General features: G+C 48.6%; 1 pseudogene; it reads left to right on the forward strand.

Annotated features, from left to right (window-relative positions):
• The first annotated feature begins 646 nt into the window (after positions 1-646).
• On the forward strand, positions 647-5,790 carry LOC119272051 (annotated as a pseudogene).
• Positions 5,791-6,197: the final 407 nt, after the last annotated feature.

Here is a 6,197-nt window from a genome sequence, read left to right on the forward strand (position 1 = left end):
GAGAGAGAGAGAGAGAGAGAGGGGGGGGGGACAGAGTGAGCTAGGGTTTGAGCTCGCCGCCTGGATTAGGGTTTTTGTGGGGTCGGTGTTGGGCTCGGCCTGTCAAGCGGACGCGCATGGGCGTGCCCGGGCCGCCCCATATTCGCGCTATATTTGGGCTGGATATGAGGGGTGTCAGTCAGCCCGGGCTTTTGTCCGTGATTTGAGAGGTCTGGTTAGGTCAATTTTTTTGACCGGTCAGTGGCCGGACGACCTGTCCGGACATTTGAGATGGATACAAGAGGCCCGGGTGTAGATGTTCTTATTCTGTTCATATCCCTAACCGAACCTACGAATTGTTTTTATACAATCCTCGAGCTCTGGTAGGTTTTTGGGTTAGTTTTTTCTTATAAATTGCATCATCTGTGTAGATTTTTGGGCGTAGTTTTACATGTACACTGGACCATTTCTATCCTTTTTATAGAAATTGCAGGAATCCCTGCTCTCTCGAAGAGGTTCTTCCAAAAAAAAAGAATTTAGCTATTAGAGAAACGAACCAGCCAAACCAATCTTTACGCGTGGAATGCTTCAATGGGTCAAATTTTTGTTTCTAAATTGCCTTCACCTTTATCAACTTTACTAACGTTTTTTTTGTAAAGACCCAGCAATGCGCTGGTGCCATGACATGGACGCGGCCTGGATGCCCGATGAGCACGGTGCTTCCTCTCAGGACCTTGGTGTACTCTTTCTTTCTCAGGTACGTGTACCACCTAACGCTGACAATGCAAACATATCCTTGTTTGAACGGTTCTTGCAGCCCCCACGGTTGATTTTATAATTTTATGCCCACTGATTAAACGAAGCTTGTTGTTTTCAGGTCGACCTCGTGTCATTAAGTCTGTTTCAAGTTGTTTAATGGTGGTAGATACGACATGGTCGTCTAGTCCGATTGTTCTCCTCGATCACGTGTTCTTTTGAAACACGCAATGTTCTTTTGAACTCTTCTTTCTTCTTGCACCCCATGGATAGCACCTGGCTCCTATGTTATATATACATACACGCGACAGGAGAGAAGAACATAACACTCTTCTCGAGATCAGACATTGATTCGAGGATAGCTTTCTCTGGCTGTGCTCTGCTACTGGTGGTCACACTGTTGCCTCTTTCCGCAAATGCGTCGAGCAAAGTAAGTTATGATTCCTCCTTGTTCGCAAGACTTTAACTTTGGCTTGTTCTGAAATTGTTTTTTGACCTCTCTTCGCATGTTTATTTCAGCTCCACATAGTGTACATGGGGGAGAAGAAACATGACGATCCATCTGCTGTCACGGCGTCACACCATGACATACTAACCTCCGTTCTTGGGAGGTACTGGCTAGCTAGTAATCCATGTTACTATATATTAGTACTGTTGCTAACATTATGTCTTGTCTGCAACAGCAAAGATGAATCGTTGAAGTCGATAGTTTACAGTTACAAACACGGATTCTCTGGGTTCGCGGCAATGCTCACCAAAACCCAAGCTAGGACGTTGGCAAGTAAGTGATAAACATTTGCTGTCTTTATATGTTTTTCTTTGCAGGGTGTCTTTATATGTTTTTTGCGGAGTAATTCACATTGGATACTACAATTGTAGAATTTCCTGAAGTTATAAGTGTGAAGCCTAACACTTACCACAAGGCGCACACAACTCGAAGCTGGGACTTCCTTGGCCTTGGACACAACAAATCACCACAACAAACTGACCTCCTCCGAAAAGCGAATTACGGTGAAGATATCATCTTCGGGGTGATCGATTCAGGTTTGTAATCAAATTTCTAGTTTAAATCCAGAAGTTGTTGAAACCCAAGCCAGACATTAGAAATGGACATCGGTTGACTCCGTGCTTGGTTTTGTTTCAGGCATATGGCCTGAATCACGAAGTTTTGATGACAACGGATACGGCCCTGTGCAGGCACGGTGGAAAGGCATATGCCAGACCGGAACAACGTTCAATGCAATGAGTTGCAATAGAAAGATCATCGGCGCACGGTGGTACTCCGAGGGAATTAATGCCATGCACCTCAAGGGTGAGTTTTTTGTAGAAAAGGAGGACGATCCCGGCCTCTGCATCTGGGCGATGCATACGGCCATTTTTTTAATTATTGACACAAGACCGTACAGAGTCATACAACAATGAGTCTAAAGCCACCAAAACAAGCAACAACTGTCGCTATCCCTATCCAGTTGATGTAGGGGCGCTGAAAGTCTGGGCCTAATACCAAACAGACCACGCAGCCAAACCTAAACATCTAAAGACTTGAGGTCCCACCCAGGACGCCTGCCTGGTATGGGCATCCACCAGTCCGGCGTGCTTCTCAACCAGGACCCCTGCCGGGTATGAGGCCGCCGCAGCCGCCTGCCACCAATCCATCTTTAGAGTTGTACTGCTGCACCGACCTTGCCAGGCCTATCTGCCATCAACGCCACCATGACGCCAAACAGCTTCCACCTCCTGCACGAGTCCATCTCCACGCATCAGACGCCGAGTCTCCACAGCGCCACGCCGCCGAGATCCGCCACCATCAATGTGTAAGATGAAGCACCGCACCACCAAAGTCGTCGTCCTCTAGTCCCTCGAGCCCGTGTGCACCTCCAAGAATGACGCCCCCAGGGGGGAAACGACACCAGAGAGCCGCCGTCATCCGATCTACTGATCTAGGATTTCCCCCGGATGTAGCAGAGAGTGGCCTTGAACTTCTCCACGACGATGCCTTCAGGAGGGAACGACGCAGACAACGTCGCCATCGCCGGCCTTGGCAATAGCCAATAGCAGGTTTTCACCCGGATCTGATCGAAGACCTCCATTCCTCGTGCACGGGTCACCGCCATCCTTGCCGGGATCTGGATGATCCCGCTGCCTCAGCACGGAGAAGCCTCCCACCGAGACCTGCCGGCCGAGCAGGGGAAGCCGAGACCGCGCCCGCAGGATCAGATCCGTGATGGATCCATGCCCGATCCGCCGCCCCGGAATCAGCCCCGCGCCCCGCCACCGCTCGCCGAGGCCTGCCACCTCGTGCCAAACCGCGAGCGCCGCAGGACACCGCCGCCTGCCGCCTAGATCCGCCGCCCGCGGAGGAAGGGGAGTCGGGAGAGGGAGTCCCCCCGCCGCCGCCGTCTGCCACGCGGGTTTCACCCGGCGGCGTCACCCGGTGGCGGCGCGAGGAGGGGAGAAGGAGAGGACGGCGGCGGCCCTAGGGTTGAAGAGCCCCCGAGTCGCCCAGGGCGGTGGCGACGCGAGGAACGCGAGGGACGCCGCACACAACCCCTCACCTCAAGGGTGAGTACATGTCACCTCGGGATTTCAGCGGCCATGGCACTCATGTTGCCTCGACGATTGCCGGAGGAGAAGTGCAGGATGTGAGCTATGCGGGCCTAGCCACCGGCATGGCACATGGCGGGGCACCACGTGCACGGCTAGCAATTTACAAGGTGTTATGGGGCCCGAACACAGCAGCCAGTGACGCGAGCATCCTCGCAGCCATTGACGATGCCATACACGATGGTGTAGATGTCTTATCGCTCTCACTGGGAAGGGGTGCCGGTCATGAGTTCCCTGGGACACTTCATGCTGTCTTGAGAGGGATCTCAGTTATCTTCTCTGCCGGGAATGATGGCCCGGCACCACAAACGGTGACGAATGTCGTGCCATGGGTCACGACAGTGGCTGCTAGCACGATGGACCGGGCCTTCCCAACCTTCATATCTCTCAGAAACAAAGAAAAGCTTGTGGTATGTACGTTTCTTCAAGTACTTGTTTTGATATTTCCTTTTTTAAAAAATATATAGGAAAATGCACCCAAATACGTCCACTCTCAAGGAATAGAAACATCCTAGCAAGATAAAAGTCGATAATTTACATCATTACATATGCTAGGTACAAGTTAACTAACAAACTGTTTTTAGTTGAAAGAAGACAACTGACTTACCATAATCGTATAGGTTTTACTCTTTTTTGGCGGGAAGTCGTATGATACGTCAAGTGTCAAATTAGCGTGCGCCGAAACATAATCGTATAGGCGTTCATTTAACTTTCTTGAAAAAGAAAAACTTACTCTCTCATTTGTATTTGATCTTAAACGCAGGGACAATCTCTTTACTACAACTCTACTCTGAACAGCGACGACTTTAAGGAGCTTGTTCATGCAGGAAGGAAGCGACATAACACACTCAATTGACAAGTTAGATTGTTATTAGTTCCACATTTTATCAAACCATATTCAGTTTAAAACTTTTGCGCAGCTGCACGAAGGAGTGGTTAGCGTCAAGCAATGTGACCGGCAAGATCGTGTTGTGCTATGCACCGAGGGAGGCTCCGAGCGTGTTGCCTCGGGTAGAGCTACCCCGCACCATCAACCGTACCGTGAGTGCCGGAGCCAAGGGCCTCATCTTCGCGTAGTACAACATGAACAGCTTGGACTCCCTGACGGCGTGCAAGGCCGGCATGCCATGCGTTGTGGTAGACTACGAAATCGCACAGAAAATTGCATCTTACTGGGAGAACACAGAGTAAGAAGTCGCGTTGTCTGGAACAGGGTCAATCTTCATATATTTTCTTTCTCCAATAACTAATTTGTGAATGTTTTTTGTCATGATAGGAATCCCATTGTGAAGGTCTCACCTACCATGATTGTTGTCGGAGACGGGGTGCTATCACCGAGGGTTGCTTCATTCTCCTCCAGAGGTCCGAGCCCCCTATATCCAGGCATACTCAAGGTACCCCCACTGTGAAATTTATAACTCAAAGACAAAATAATTGCACTTGCGGTCCCCCCTTTTTTGCGCAAATACTTGCGGTGCTTTTTAACTAACTTCTGTGACCATCTTCGGATTTAAGACTTTTATCTCTGTGGATGTTTTGACAGCCCGACATAACCGCGCCGGGTGTTAGCATCTTAGCAACTGTTCGTGGCTCCTATGTGTTATTTTCTGGTACATCCATGGCATGTCCACATGTCTCTGCGGTGACCGCACTGCTTAAGTCGATTCACCCTGATTGGTCACCTGCTATGATCAAGTCTGCAATTGTCACCACAGGTATGCACAATGTTTATATGCAAGGTTCTTCTAGCTAGTTTATCTTATATTACTAACTTTTTTCTTTGTGATGATTCTAGCGTCAGTGACCGATGGTTTTGGTGCGCCGATCGAAGCAGAGACGGTCCCGAGGAAGGTGGCTGATCCTTTCGACTTTGGTGGTGGCCACATAAACCCAGACAGAGCTAGTGACCCTGGCTTGGTTTACAATGTGGATGCAAGAGAGTACAACAAGTTTTTTAACTGTACCATAGGATTGTTACAAGGTTGCGAATCCTACCAACTCAATCTCAATCTCCCGTCGATCGCTATTCCGGACCTCAAGGACCATGTCACGGTTCAACGCACTATCACAAATGTGGGGGCGGTCGGAACAACTTATCGTGCGGTGCTTGAAGCTCCAGCATGGGTGGTCATGTCCGTGGAGCCATCAATGGTCACATTCGCCAAAGGTAGTAGCACAAGCATGACATTTAGGGTGTCGTTTACTACAAGGCGGAGAGTGCAAGGCGGGTTTACCTTTGGGAGCTTGACATGGTCAGATGGAAATACCCACCCAGTTAGGATTGCTGTCGCAGTAAGAACTGTGATACAAGACTTTGTCACGGATACATCTTAAATATATCAAATCAATAGTGTGCAATTGTTCATGCATTCATGTACTTACCATACAAAAATATAGGAAATACTGAAATCATTTTCTTCCAATATTATTAAATACATGGTAGTTCTTCATGATTAATGAGATGTGTTGATCCTTGACTGTACTAGCAAAACATTGTGTGGCTTGACCACGTGTCCAAAGAGAGCACATACTTCAGGAAATTTTATCAGGAAATATGTACTTGCGCGTCTCTCCTTAGATGGCAGGGTATTCCGTCAACCCCTTATGTCACAGTACATTTTGTTTATGAAAAAAAGCAATGACAACGACGTGAATCGCAATGAAGTTAGACATGCACAATCACCGTCTATAATGTGGCACGACTTTGTAACAGAAAAATATGACACATGACATAGAAAAGGCATAAGAAGGCTAGCAGCTCTGCAAGTGATATAACGGAAAGGCATTTAGACATGACCAAAACAAGGGACAGTAGCTATTTTCCGGAAGCGGCCATTTGGTGCCCGGGCTCAGATGAG

The sequence above is a fragment of the Triticum dicoccoides genome, chromosome 3A, assembly GCF_002162155.2.
Source record: "Triticum dicoccoides isolate Atlit2015 ecotype Zavitan chromosome 3A, WEW_v2.0, whole genome shotgun sequence".
Taxonomy (NCBI): Eukaryota; Viridiplantae; Streptophyta; class Magnoliopsida; order Poales; family Poaceae; genus Triticum; species Triticum dicoccoides.